The sequence below is a fragment of the Azolla caroliniana genome, unplaced genomic scaffold (assembly GCF_043228905.1).
Source record: "Azolla caroliniana isolate FFs.n. ecotype wild unplaced genomic scaffold, voAzoCaro1.0.p SCAF_6, whole genome shotgun sequence".
In the NCBI taxonomy this organism is placed as follows: domain Eukaryota; kingdom Viridiplantae; phylum Streptophyta; class Polypodiopsida; order Salviniales; family Salviniaceae; genus Azolla; species Azolla caroliniana.
In genome coordinates, this window is record NW_028230441.1 from 1,161,387 (window position 1) to 1,175,100 (window position 13,714).

Below are 13,714 nucleotides of genomic sequence, written 5' to 3' on the forward strand. Positions count from 1 at the left end.
GTGTTGATGTGACTGAACATCACCAAATTCCCAGTTGTGCCAATTGTCATTGCAAGTTGGCCTCGTCCTTTGTTCTAGATGCCATTTTGCACACTATTATTCTTGGTTTGTCATGACTCATCTTGGTTAAAGTCATTGTATCATTATCACAAGTTGGTTTGCTTTTTGAGAAGGGGAGTAATTTTTGGCGAAAATAAACCAATATGTATCTTCTTTTATTTTGATTTCATATAAAAAATTTAGTGTCTTTTTTGTTTCTTTTTCTTATTGCTTAGTTATCGTTAACATCGTAGCACTTTGTGGTTGTCCTTACCATTTCAACCATTGCGGTCTTTTCTATTGTCATTGATAGTTGCCCCTCGCCCTAATCGTCAATATTGCTACTTGGTTGTTGTCATGTAATGCAATTTCTGGCCATTAGGCTTTTAACATTAGGTTGTTCCTAGCTATTAGTTGTCACTATTTGTTTGTCTCAAGAAGTGTGGGCCATGCGCCTAACATTATTAGGTGGTTGTGAGCTAGTGTGACCATTGCCTTTTGGGCATATCAAGTCGTGCGCCCATTGCTCATAAGAGTGATGTTTAGTTGACATAGTTTCTAGTGAGTATTGTTGCTTTGGTTTACGGTCCTCATAATACTTGTGGATTAAGACACAAAGTTTTCGTTGTCAACCACCTTTGACCATTTGCTTTGTACTTATACTTTCTCTATATTTAGTAACAGTTCATGACCTTCTTTGATTGCATCTTATGAAACCAATTAAAGGCAACAAGGCAATTAATGATTTGTAAGAGTGACAAATGTTTCTTGGGTTAGTGGAATATTACCACAAGTTTGTCAATGATTATGCTAAGATACATAGTTATGGAATGAGAGGCATTTTCTTTAAATTGGCTGATTAATAAACATTTTGTGTTGGAAACTAACGTTTGGGATTTTGCAATGTGTCACTTGTATTACTCAAAAACAAGAATCTATTGTATTCAAAAGAAAAAATGTTGAATAACGCCGAACAAGTAGTTCCGAGTTGTGACTCATGAGTGAGAGTTAACGGGTATTGTCAAAGGATGCCATTATTGGTATGCAACTAAAAACTTTGTATGACCACAAAAGTATTAAGTTGTTTGTAATTCATATGGTTATGAACAATAGAAAGGCTCATTGGACAAAAAATATTCACAAGTTTAATTGTACATTAAGATATTAGCAATTCTAATATATAATAATGAGAGAAGTCCTTATTTGATTATCAATTACTATACTTTATTGTTTATCAACATAACAAACAACTTTTTGGATGGGTTGCATGGGTGATGGGATAATGATTCTACACATAAGACAATGTTGTAAGTCGTATGCAATATCCCACTGGTGTCATGTATATAGCTCATTTACATGTGTCTAGAGTAGAACTATCGAGTTTCTAAATTAGAAAGATATATAGTCTCAAAATGTTCGCAATGGATATTAACTAGGCACATATCTCAAATCTATTTTAAAGGTGAATGGAAAAGCACATAATCGGACAAGAAGAAGTTGTAAGAGGATGATTATCACCAAAGGTGGCTTAAACCACCTTATAATTTAGTAGCCCCTGTTTAAAACAAAAGGTATACACCTCGATTAGTAAAGGGTATACACCGCACATATAATAGGAAGACATGGTTAGGGTTTATCTATGTAGCACTTAACACTAATTACCCAACTTACAACAAGTGTGTGGAGAAAGAAAGATCTCTTGCTTGCATTAAAAAGGAGGCTCAAGTCTAAAGTTCAAGAAGAAGATCTAAAAGGTTGTTCCCTTTTACATTCAGGTGACCATTTGGGCTAGTGCTTTAGAACAAATTTTTTTTCTCTTAGTCTCATAATCAGTTCAATGTGCATCTCAATGCCAATGTCTGCATGGATTGTGCTAGGTATTCAACACAAAATTATCCCAAGTTTTGAGCACATTCTTTGCATATGAAGCTCATGCCATGAAGCGATATCTTTCCCATCTAATGCACTAGCAATGTAGTCAATACTTGTACCATCAAGCTTGGCTCAAAATTCCAGGCATGCCATATAGCAAACACTTGAGTTGTGGTAAAATCTTGTATGGGTAAAGTGTTTAATTAATTGTGTGTACACGATTAAGTTGAAGAGTGTGTTTAGAGATACCTTTAATAGTTAGTATAACGCAAGTAGCTCAAGGATGACTAAAACTCACCCTCATTCGTCTTGCCAACAAAGGGTAGATTGTAGTACACCCTCGAACATTGACCTCGAGGTCATTCTTGCGAATAGTCAGCATTAGTCTTCACATTTCTCTAGTTTCAATCTTTTCTCCCATTGGTTAATCTCAAGTAGTGGTTAATCATTTGTATACCCATTTTACCTATTTTAAGTCGAAACACATCCACAATTTAGCATTGCTATGTAGTTAAGAGTAATACTTATGGTCTCTTCCAAAGATGATCTACCAGTGGGAAAAATTACAAATATAATCAAGACGCTCAAGTAAATTTGAAAGATTTCACATGAAATATCTTTAAGCTTAAGCACATGTTGTATCATTTGACTCTTGGGTCAATTTAGAAACATTTTGAAATACTTTTGTTCTTTCCTTTTTTATCAAAGTTCAGATGGTCAAGCGGTCTAAGGCGCCATACTCAAGTTCTGGCTCTCGTGAGAGAGCATGGGTTCAAATCCTACTCTTGACAAGTTCCTTGTTGTTTCAATCTAGTTATTGGGACATTAAGCCAAAATATTGAAATATTTTTGTTTAAGAAAATGTTTATTAACTTGAGACCAAGATGGCCAGGTGGTCAAAGGCACCAAACTCAAGTTCTAGTTCTCGTTAGTGAGCGTCGGTTCAAATCCCACTCTTCGCAAGTTGCTTATTGTTTGAATCCCATTGTTGGGACGTTAAGCCATTTTTATATTTATTTTATATTTGATGATTGGGTATACATCCTGTTGTAACATTTGTATCATGGGTCAATTTGGAAAAATGTTGGAATATTTTTGTTCCTAGTTGTTTTTTAGCCAATTTAGAAAAATATTTAAATGTTTCTTTATCCAAAGTCATGGTTGAGCGGTCTGAGGCACCAAACTCAAGATCTAGTTCTAGTTCTTGTGAGCGAGTGTGGGTTCAATTTACACTCTTGACAAGTTACTTGTTGTCTTGAATCCCATTATTAGGGCTTTAAACCATTTTTATTTTTATTTTATTTTCGATGATTGGGATACATCTTGGTGTATCATTTGTCTCATGGGTCAATTTAGAAAGACGTTAAATTTTTGTTTTAAGGACGCATACTCAAGTTCTAGTTCTTGTGAGAGAGTGTGGGTTCAAATGCCACTCTTGACAAGTTCCTTCTTGTTTCAATCCCATGATTGGGACGTTACGCCATTTTTATTTTATTTTTGATGATTGGGTATTTACATCCGGTTGTATCCTTTGTCTCATGGTTCAATTTAGAAAAAGTTGAAATATTTTTGTTTCTAAATACTTTTTATTATCTAAAGTCAAGATAATTGAGAGGTCTAAAGCACTAGACGCAAGTTTTGGTTCTCGTATGAGAGCGTGGGTTCAAATCCCATTTTTGGTACTTTAAGCCATTTTTATTTTTATTTTTATTTTTTATGATTGGGTATACATCCTGTTGTATCATTTGTCTCATGGGTCAATTTAGAAAGATGTTAATATTTTTCTTCCTTTGTTTGTTGATAATAAGTGTTGAGAATCAAACTCAACTTTCCATAGATAGGTTTCACACTAGCTCATGGACATTCTAGGCTAGTTTTGTAAATAGTAGAAAGGGCGCTTGCCCTAGCTTAGTTGGTATATAAACCAACTCATTGTAACTTAGTTAATGTTGGATGTATTTCGTTTCATTAATAGTATATACACTTTTGTCTATCTCTCTCTCTCTCTCTCTCTGCTGGTACACATACACACACTTACGTTCACCTTCCGCTACATAGCAATCACCACAGACTCCATTTCCTAACATGGTATTAGAGCGTGTGGTTACCTGATCAAGCATTCTCGACTGTGTTGTGCTGCACTCCGATGATCAACAGAACCGGCCCATCAACAGAGAAGAAATCATCATGAATACTCAAATGGGAAGCGCTCTTCCTACCGAGAAGCTCGACAAAACGAACTTCGCATCTTGGGAATACAAGATGCATCAATATCTTGTTGGACAAGGCTACTGGAGCTACATCGAAGGAGCTCACGAATCACACCCCAACCCAACACACGCCGACTATCCCGCTTGGGAGTAGGTCGCAAGCCGTGTGTTGTATTGTCTAGCATCATGTGTTCATGATCATATTCTTGGTTACATTCGAGAGGCAAAAACGCCGAAGCAGGCGTGGGAAAATCTCAAAAAGATTTTCACAGCCAACACGGCCGCACGCAAGCTCCAGCTTCGTCAGGAGCTGAATAGCATCCAACAGAGGGACATGTCAATCTCAAGCTATACTTTGAAGATCAAGGAGCTATGTGACGCCATTGGATTGATCAACGTTGTCATTGATGATGACGGACTGGTGCAGATATGCCTTGGAGGCTTAGCACTGCATTTCAACGCGATTAGATCAACCATTCTTGCAAGGGAGAACCCTCCCTCCTTCTTCGACCTTCAATCGATATTGTTGGTCGAAGAGATTCACGCCCGACAGAGGAGCAACGCATCAGATGGTCATCTGCTCTACTCCCATTCGAATAATAGAAGAGATTTCAGCCGTGGAAACAGAGGTCGTTTCGGACAAGGCCATAATGATCGGCGGAATCAAGGGTATAACTCCCACCAGTGGCAAGCGGACAGGAATGAGCCCAGAGAGCTTGGCGGAAGGGGGAGTCATAATGCTGGACCAAGCAATCGCCGAAACCCAATCGAGTGCGGGTACTACGGAAAACCCGAGCACTACGAAGAAGAGTGCCAGATGAAGAAACGTGAGGCAGGCCGACAACTCATGAACTACGCCACGAACTCCGACTATGGCGACCGTGGCGGAATGTTCATAATGAAGCACAAAGCACACTCGATGTCTGCATTTGCGACAACCAACGCCTTGACTCCTAATAGTGTATGGTTTGTCGATTCGGGAGCTTCCAATCACATGACTTCCCATGAAGATTGGTTCCGGGAATTACGGAAGCCCGAACGTCCCGGATATGTCGAAACAGGTGATGATACGACTCATCCAATACAGCAGATCGGGAATGTCCCATTCGGAAACGACGACGAACAGACCTACCTCAAGAATGTACTGCATGTTCCCACCATCACGAAAAATCTGGTCTCGGTCGGCCAGATTGTAGAACAAGGAATGCAAGTACGCTTCAACAATGATGGGTGCTTCATTGAAAAAGGCGATCAAATCGTAGCTCACGGCAGACGAGAATGTCGTATGTTCATCCTTGAGTCGAGTGAAGTAAAGTCGGCTATGTACGCAAAAGGCTAGAAAGTCGAAACCGACTTAAAATTGTGGCACAAGTGAATCGGCCACATCAATCTTCAGAAGCTTCAGAACATGAAGACAAAAGGAATTGTAATCAGACTCTCGAACTTTACGGCAAAGGAGATCATGGGCGTGTGCGAAGCATGCCAATTTTGAAAACAACGCCGCCATCCATTCCCAAAAGAGCGGAATGTAAGCAAAGGGATCCTGGATGTCATACATTCAGATGTGTGGGGACCAGCCCAAACAGCTACTTTCGGCGGATGCCGTTACTATGTCACGTGCATTGACGACTTCTCTAGAAATACCTGGATTTTTCTGATGAAGCAAAAGAGTGAAGTGTTCAGCCACTTCCAGAAGTTCAAAGCTGAAGTGGAAAAAGCCATGGGCCGGCATGTACGCTGCCTTCGATTAGATGGAGGCAAAGAATATTTTTCGGATGAGTTCTCGGCGTATCTCCGCAATGAAGGAATCCGATGAGAGTTCTCGTGTCGACATACACCTCAGCAAAACGGCGTAGCTGAGCGTAAAAACCGCCACATAGTAGAAGTCGCACGAGCCATGATGAATGAGAAGAACCTGCTGAAATCGTACTGGGCAAAAGCGGTGAACATGGCCGTATATCTCATGAATAAGTGCACCACTTCAGGAGTACACGACATAACTCCTCATGAGAAGTTCTTTGGAAAGAAGCCGGACTTATCGCATGTCCGCATTTTTGGCTCTATCGCCTACGTATATATTCTCGACGATACGCGACAAAAGCTCAATCCGAAGTCGGAGAAATGTATCCTCGTAGGATACTCACTCGAACAAAAGGGGTACAAATGCTACAACCCATCTACCTGAAAAGTTCGCATTAGTCGAGACGTAGTCTTCGATGAGTCCGCATCCTGGTAAGCACCAGAGAATACTTCGACTCCGCTCAACATGGATGACACCGAAATAAGAATAGAAGCCGAAGATCGTCTCACGCATATGCACGAAGAAAGTCCAATTTCGACATGGCTAAGCGGACCACAAGAGCCCCCAAGTGATCAAAGCACATCTCGGCCAAGTTCATTGCTAGACAAAGGCAAGGCAAAAATGCAGGAGTATGAAGATTATTTCGAACTCGACAGTGAGTTCGATGGCCTTGATATCCACACGGACGGTGTGAAGAAACCCCTAGAATTCGCAAATGACAAGCCACGCCGATCCATGCACCAGAAGAACCCCGTAAACCGCTACAGCTATGACGAGTACATGGCGTATCATTACGCATTCATGATGAAGGTAGCGTCAGTACGGGAACCGGAAACGCTTTCTGAAGCCGCAAAGGATCCACGATGGGTCAACGCGATGAATGAGGAGATGGAAGCGTTATGCAGGAACGAGACATGGGATCTCGTTCCTCACCCCCCAAACAAGAAACCAATTGGTTGCAAGTAGATTTACAAGGTGAAGCACAATGCCGATGGTTCTGTAAATCGCTTCAAAGCACGGCTCATTGCAAAAGGCTACGCACAGACACACAATGTAGACTACGAAGAAACCTTTGCCCTGGTGGCAAAGATGACGACAGTATGGACCGTAATCACGCTAGCAGCAGCAAAAGGGTGGCACCTCCATCAGATGGACGTGAAAAACGCTTTTCTCCAAGGAGAGCCAGAAGAAGAGGTGTATATGACACAACCACGCGGATTCGAATCGTGTAATCATCCGCACGCCGTATGCCGACTCAAGAAGCCACTCTACGGCCTCAAACAAGCACCGCATGCTTGGCACTCGAAGATCCCGCAGTATCTTCACCAAGTTGGATTTTGGATGTCAAAATCTGATACATCTCTATACATCAGAAATGAGTCGGATAGCCTGATAGTCATCATTCTATACGTAGATGACTTAGTTATCGGAGGAAAGAATCTCACCGAGATTAACGAAGTTAAATCACTTCTTTCCGGCAGATTCGAAATGAAGGACCTGCACGAACTTCATTAATTTCTAGGTATTGAAGTAATTTGGACACCAGTCGGGATCATGATCTCACAACGGCACTACATTCTCAACTTACTCTACAAGTTCGGAATGAGAGAGTGCAAACCTATGACTATCCGTCTTGAACGTAATTTCAAGATCGATGCCAGCTCTGGCATGACCGCGAGCGAGTCATCTCAGTATCGTCAACTAATCGGCAGTCTAATCTACCTAACCATTACGCGACCCGACCTCAGTTATTTGGTCGACCTACTCAGCCAATTCATGCAGAACCCAAGAAACCTTCACCTCGTTTGCGCTAAGAGGATACTACGGTTGTAAACGTAAGTGTTTGCGGAAGCGTAAAACAGAGAACAACACAGATAGAAGTACCATGTACTTCAATGCTCACACGAGCATCTAACACTTACTACGAGACTATAGCTACCTAGTAGTCTATCCTATACTAGGCTTCCGATTGGACTTCCGGTTACAGATTGCACCCGGCCTCCACTGCTTGCCGGTTCGGTTGCTCACCATCATACCGATTCGTCTCGCTTACCGGCTCCGGCTTATTCAGCCGATTCGGCTCCGGTTGAGCTTGCCGCTCAACACTCCCCCTCAAGCTCAACCTGAGGTGGGGTCGTAGTGTCGACCTCTGTGGCAGTCGGTTCTTCCAACCGACTTCTCCTGGCGTCACTTCGCCTTGCTCGCGCTCCTCGTCCGGTCCGGTCCCGTTTGCCGCGACCCCTTTGGTTCTGCGCGCCTCGACCCTCTTGGTCGGCATGTCTGCTCAATAGGCCCATCTCAGCACTCACGTTGTTGTGACTCCGGCGCTTGCCGATCCGTCGGTTCTCCCACGATGGCATTGACTTCCGCTGTGTCCGTGTCCCCATGGCCTTCAGTCGATCCGACTCATCCGGATCCATCTGTTGATCCGAGTGAGTTGTCTCCGACTCGTTCCAGCTCTTGTCCGAATCGGTACACTCCGATTCGACTTCCGGCTTCAGGCCTCTCACCACATCGGACCACTTCCGAGTCTTGGCCTTGTTGTAGACAGAGGTCGTCAATGCAGAAGATCAAATAGCATTCGATTAGGGTTGAGTACCTGCGTATGACAGTTTCAAGGTCGTGCACAGAGATGGAGAGAGAGAGAGAGAGAGAGAGAGAGGCACAAAAGACTTTCTATTCAATAGAAACAATAATACAACCCAACCTTACAAAAAAGGTTACAAGGTCACTATATATAGTGACCGACTTAGGGCAACTACCATTTATGCTAATTACACAAATGGCCCAAACTTGATCTATACAAAGGGATAGTGTGAATACGTCCATTATACACTTGTATTCGACACTCCCCCGTAATGGGCGTATACATGGGTTATCTAAGATTACAGGTATAAACTTAGGTTCTTGGACATATCAGTTTTGTTCGAGTCGGCAGGGTCCGAAGGCAGAAGACCGGACTGGTCGGGTCGGAAGAGTTGAAGCCGATCATTACGGAACTGATGTCGGTTGTCTGAAACCATCCTGCGCTGTGTCCGGCTCTAACCGGACTGGTTTGTCGTTACGCCCATCTGATGCCGAAGGGACCGAAAGCGGTCTGCCGAAAGACATTTGGTCATTCCATCTGCGACATTGTCGGTTGTGGATATTTTCTCTAGACCGATTTTCCCTGAAATGACGCAGTCCCGAACGAAGTGATATCGAACGTCGATATGTTTGGAGGCGTTGTGGTGAACCGGATTTTTCGACAAGGCAACAGCACCTTGACTGTCGCTATAGACAACTGGAGTCGAGTCGTGGTCGACTTGCCAAAACGTGTGCGCCAGCCGGCCGAGCCACAGAGCTTCTTTTGCGGCATCGGACGCAGCTACATATTCTGCTTCGGTCGTTGAGGTCGCTGTGCACTCCTGAAGTTTCGACTTCCACGAGATTGCTCCATTGCCGAATTTGAAGCAGTATCCGGTTGTTGATTTCCGACTGTCTATACAGCCGGCGAAGTCCGAGTCGGTGTAACCGACTACGCCTGAGGTTGAGTTCGGACCGAAAAGAATGCCGTGGTCTTTTGTGCCAGCCAGATATCTGAACACATGCTTGACTGCGTTCCAATGCGATCGGCCAGGATTGTGCATAAATCTGCTAACGACTCCTACGGCATGAGAGATATCAGGCCGTGTCGCGACCATCAGGTACATAAGGGAGCCGACTGCCGGTGCATACGGTACCGACTTCATATCTTCCCCCTCCGGACCGGATGTCGGGCAGTCTCGCTGAGAGAGCCGAAGATTCATGGGGAGCGGGGTTGAAGCAGATTTGGCTGATTGCATGTTGAAGCGTTCCAAGACACGTCCGATATAGTCGGTCTGAGACAAAAAAAGATGTCGTTTATCGCGATGCCGACTAATCTTCATGCCAAGTATGTGTCGTGCCGGACCGAGGTCCTTCATGGCAAACTTCAACCGCAGTTGCCGAATGAGATCGGCAAGTTCGCCCGCGTGGCGTCCAGAAATTAGCATGTCGTCCACGTAGATGATGAGGAAGATGGGTGATCCATCTTGAGCTGTGTTGGTGAAAAGACAATGGTCCTCATCGCTTTTTGAGAAGCCGATCGATTGGATGAAGTCGTCGAACTTCTTGTACCATTGTCGCGGTGCCTGTTTGAGGCCGTATAGACTCTTCCTGAGTCGGCAGACTAGATGTTCTTGGCCAGTTGCCATGAAGCCTTTTGGCTGCTCCATATAAATTTCCTCGTCAAGATCACCATGGAGGAAGGCTGTTTTGACATCTAGCTGAATCAGCTCCAAGTTGTCGGCTGCCACTACGCCGAGTAGGAAACGAAGGGTTGTCATTTTCACCACTGGTGAAAAAATCTCGTCGAAGTCGACGCCATATTCTTGTCGGAAGCCCTTCGCAACTAGTCTGGCCTTGTACTTTGGGGTGGTCGAGTCAGACGTCTCTTTTAGTCGATAAACCCACTTGCAAGGAAGAGCACGTCGATTCTTAGGTAATTCGACCAGATCCCAAGTCTTGTTTGCCCGAATGGAGTGCATTTCCGACTCCATCGCCAGATGCCAGGTGGCTGAATCGACAGATGTCGATGCTTCTTCGTAAGACGTCGGTTCGCCGGCGTCGGTGAAGAAAATTCCAGGAGAATACCTCTCCGGAGGTTGCGACAGTCTTTCGGATCGTCGAGGTATGATTGGACTGGTCGCATCGGGTATCGGGGTCGGATGGTCCGAAAGCGAATTATTCTGCTGTGCCGAGTCGGTAGTGTAGGGTTCAGCTACCCGTGAAGCTGACCGTGTGTTAAGAGCGGGGCCTTCTTGAAGGGTCGGCACATCGGAAAACGTTACCCTTCGAACTTCGATCGGTTTTTCGACTGATGGATTCATAGCCGACTCGTTGAACACAACGTCCGAACTTCGAACGATTTTTCTGCGTTCGGGGTCCCAGAGTCGGTATCCCATTTCGCCATCTGATCCATATCCAAGGAAAATGCATTTCTTGGACCGAGGTGCAAGTTTTCGGCGATCATCTTTCGGAATAAGGGCGTACGCCTCGCATCCGAAGATCCTCAGCTTGTCGTAATTCGGCTTACTGCCGATCCATAGTTCCTGAGGAATTTGAAGTCCTAGAGGTCTACTTGGCGACATATTGATTATGTGTACTGCCGTGAGTAGAGCCTCTGCCCAGAAGCCATCCGACAGTCTGGAGTGTTGGAGCATGGAAACTATCCGTTCTTGGATTGTCTGATTCATGCGTTCTGCAATCCCGTTTTGCTCCGGACTGTGTGGTGCCGTAAATTCACGTCGGATGCCGCGTTGTCGGCAGAATTTGACAAATTCTTCTGATTTGAACTCTCCCCCATTGTCGGTCCGAAAGCATTTCAGTTTTCGGTCAGTTTGATTTTCTACCATAGCGAGCCAATCGGAGAAGATCGAGAAGACACGATCTTTGGTGCGAATTGGATAAGCCCACACCTTTTGAGTTGAATCGTCAATAAAACTGACGAAGTAAGAGGCACTGCCAAGAGACTGATGTGGCATTGGGCCACAGACGTCCGAGTGGACTAAATCGAGGGGTCTCGTTTCTCTTGGTGCTGATGTCGGGTGTGATGCGGCTGCTTGTTTGCCATACTGGCAATGTTCGCAGAATTGATGGCCCGAGAAGGAGAGTTTAGGGATGTATCCGGCTCTAGATAGGTGCGTAATGCCGGCCTTGCTGAGGTGTCCTAATCTTCTGTGCCATAGTGATGACACAGGAATATCCACCAAAAACAGGTTACCCTCCCTGAGCGTAACATGTAACGGATACAGGGAGTGTATCTTGGGTCCTCTAGCAAGCAGGAGGTTCTTCATTTTCGATGGGATCGATTTGCCCCTTGACTATGAGATAGTCCTGCATTTGCTCCTTCCAGAAGTTGAAGTTCGAACCATCGAACTTTCGTAGACTCATTTCTGACGAGCCGGATGTTGATGCCATCAAATTTGGTTTCGGTTAACGAAGCTCGGTTCGGAGTTGACTACGAACCTTGTTGGAGTGCAGCCGGTTGGCTCACCCGATATCGTTCTAGTCGGATTTGGACCCGAGTCGGTTCGGCTTCGGATATATGTATTGTTGAACTTGCTCGAATTGACTCCGGTAACTTGAGGGACAGAACCGACTGGTCTTCCCGAATGTTTCCGAGTCGTAGTGAGCCCGGTTCGCTTCCGAATATATATGCCGAATACCGATTATTGAAACCGATTATCTGAACCGATTCTGCTTCAGTTGACTGCAGCGACGAGAGAGACGGATCCAACTGATCCTCCCGAATGTCGATCAGCCGGATGAAGCACGAATTTGGGTTGTTTTCTTGAGACCGATTTGCACCGAGTGGTTACAATGAGCGGCGAGCAGCGTTTGATGACCTCTTCGAATGCCGTTTAACCGAGTGGAGCACGATCGTGTCAATGTTGCACAAGGGGATTTCACCTCGAGCGGTTACGATCACAAGGAACAGAGTACAACCTGCTGGCTTACTCCAAGCAAAGATGATCTAACGCGATGAGATGCAAGCCTCGTTTTTCTTCTTCTTCTCTCTTCTTCGAATGACGCAAGAAACCGAATGCTGTGCAGGCTGAGACGACGGCCGACAGCGGGATGAAGGACCGAATACTGTGCAGGCTCTGATACTAGATGTTGTAGACAGAGGTCGTCAATGTGGAAGATCAAATAGCATTCGATTAGGGTTGAGTACCTGCGTATGACAGTTTCAAGGTCGTGCACAGAGATGGAGAGAGAGAGAGAGAGAGAGAGAGAGAGGCACAAAAGACTTTCTATTCAATAGAAACAATAATACAACCCAACCTTACAAAAAAGGTTACAAGGTCACTATATATAGTGACCGACTTAGGGCAACTACCATTTATGCTAATTACACAAATGGCCCAAACTTGATCTATACAAAGGGATAGTGTGAATACGTCCATTATACACTTGTATTCGACAGGCCTTCTCCATGCTTCCCTCGGCTTCTTCAGCCGGTGAACCGAAATCGAATTCTTCATTCAACTCCGCATCATGGTCAGTACCGTCGTGATGACCTCCGCACAACATGCACTTCTCTTCCTGAGTGCACAACTCTTCTTCACAACCGCTTGCTCCGACCTGTTCGGATGTGTCGACTTCCTTCGTCGACTCAGCTTCCTTCATCTTCTTGTCTCCTCTTCTTCTGGCTCTCCTCTTACCGACGGGTTCAACAGTTTTTTTGCCTTTGCTTGTTTCGATAGGGACTTTGCCCTTGCTTCTCCCCCTCAAGTGCGGCACGTCGAGATGCTGAATACCAAGCATGTCGGTAAAGTGTTGCAACTTATCCGATCCGAGCGGCTTGGTGAAGATGTCGGCAACTTGCCGATCCGTATGAACATACCGTAGGTCAATTTCACCGCTTAGGACCCGCTCACGCACGAAGTGGTAGTGCACCTCGATGTGCTTTGTGCGAGCATGGAACACAGGGTTCCTGGCGAGCTGCAGGCTGCTCATGTTATCGCAGTAAATCGGGATCGGGGTCGGTACCTCGATCCGCAAGTCTCGCAGCAGTCGCCGAAGCTAGATGGCTTAACAAGTGGCAACGGCAGCGGCCCGATACTCAGCCTCAGTGCTTGACAAAGCCACTGTGGGCTGCTTCTTGTTGCTCTACGCAACGACCGCGCTACCTATGGAGAACATGTATCCGGAAGTGGAGCGGCGATCAGACGCATCGCCGGCCCAGTCAGCATCTGTGTAACCGACAAGCTCTTGGGTATACCTCGCC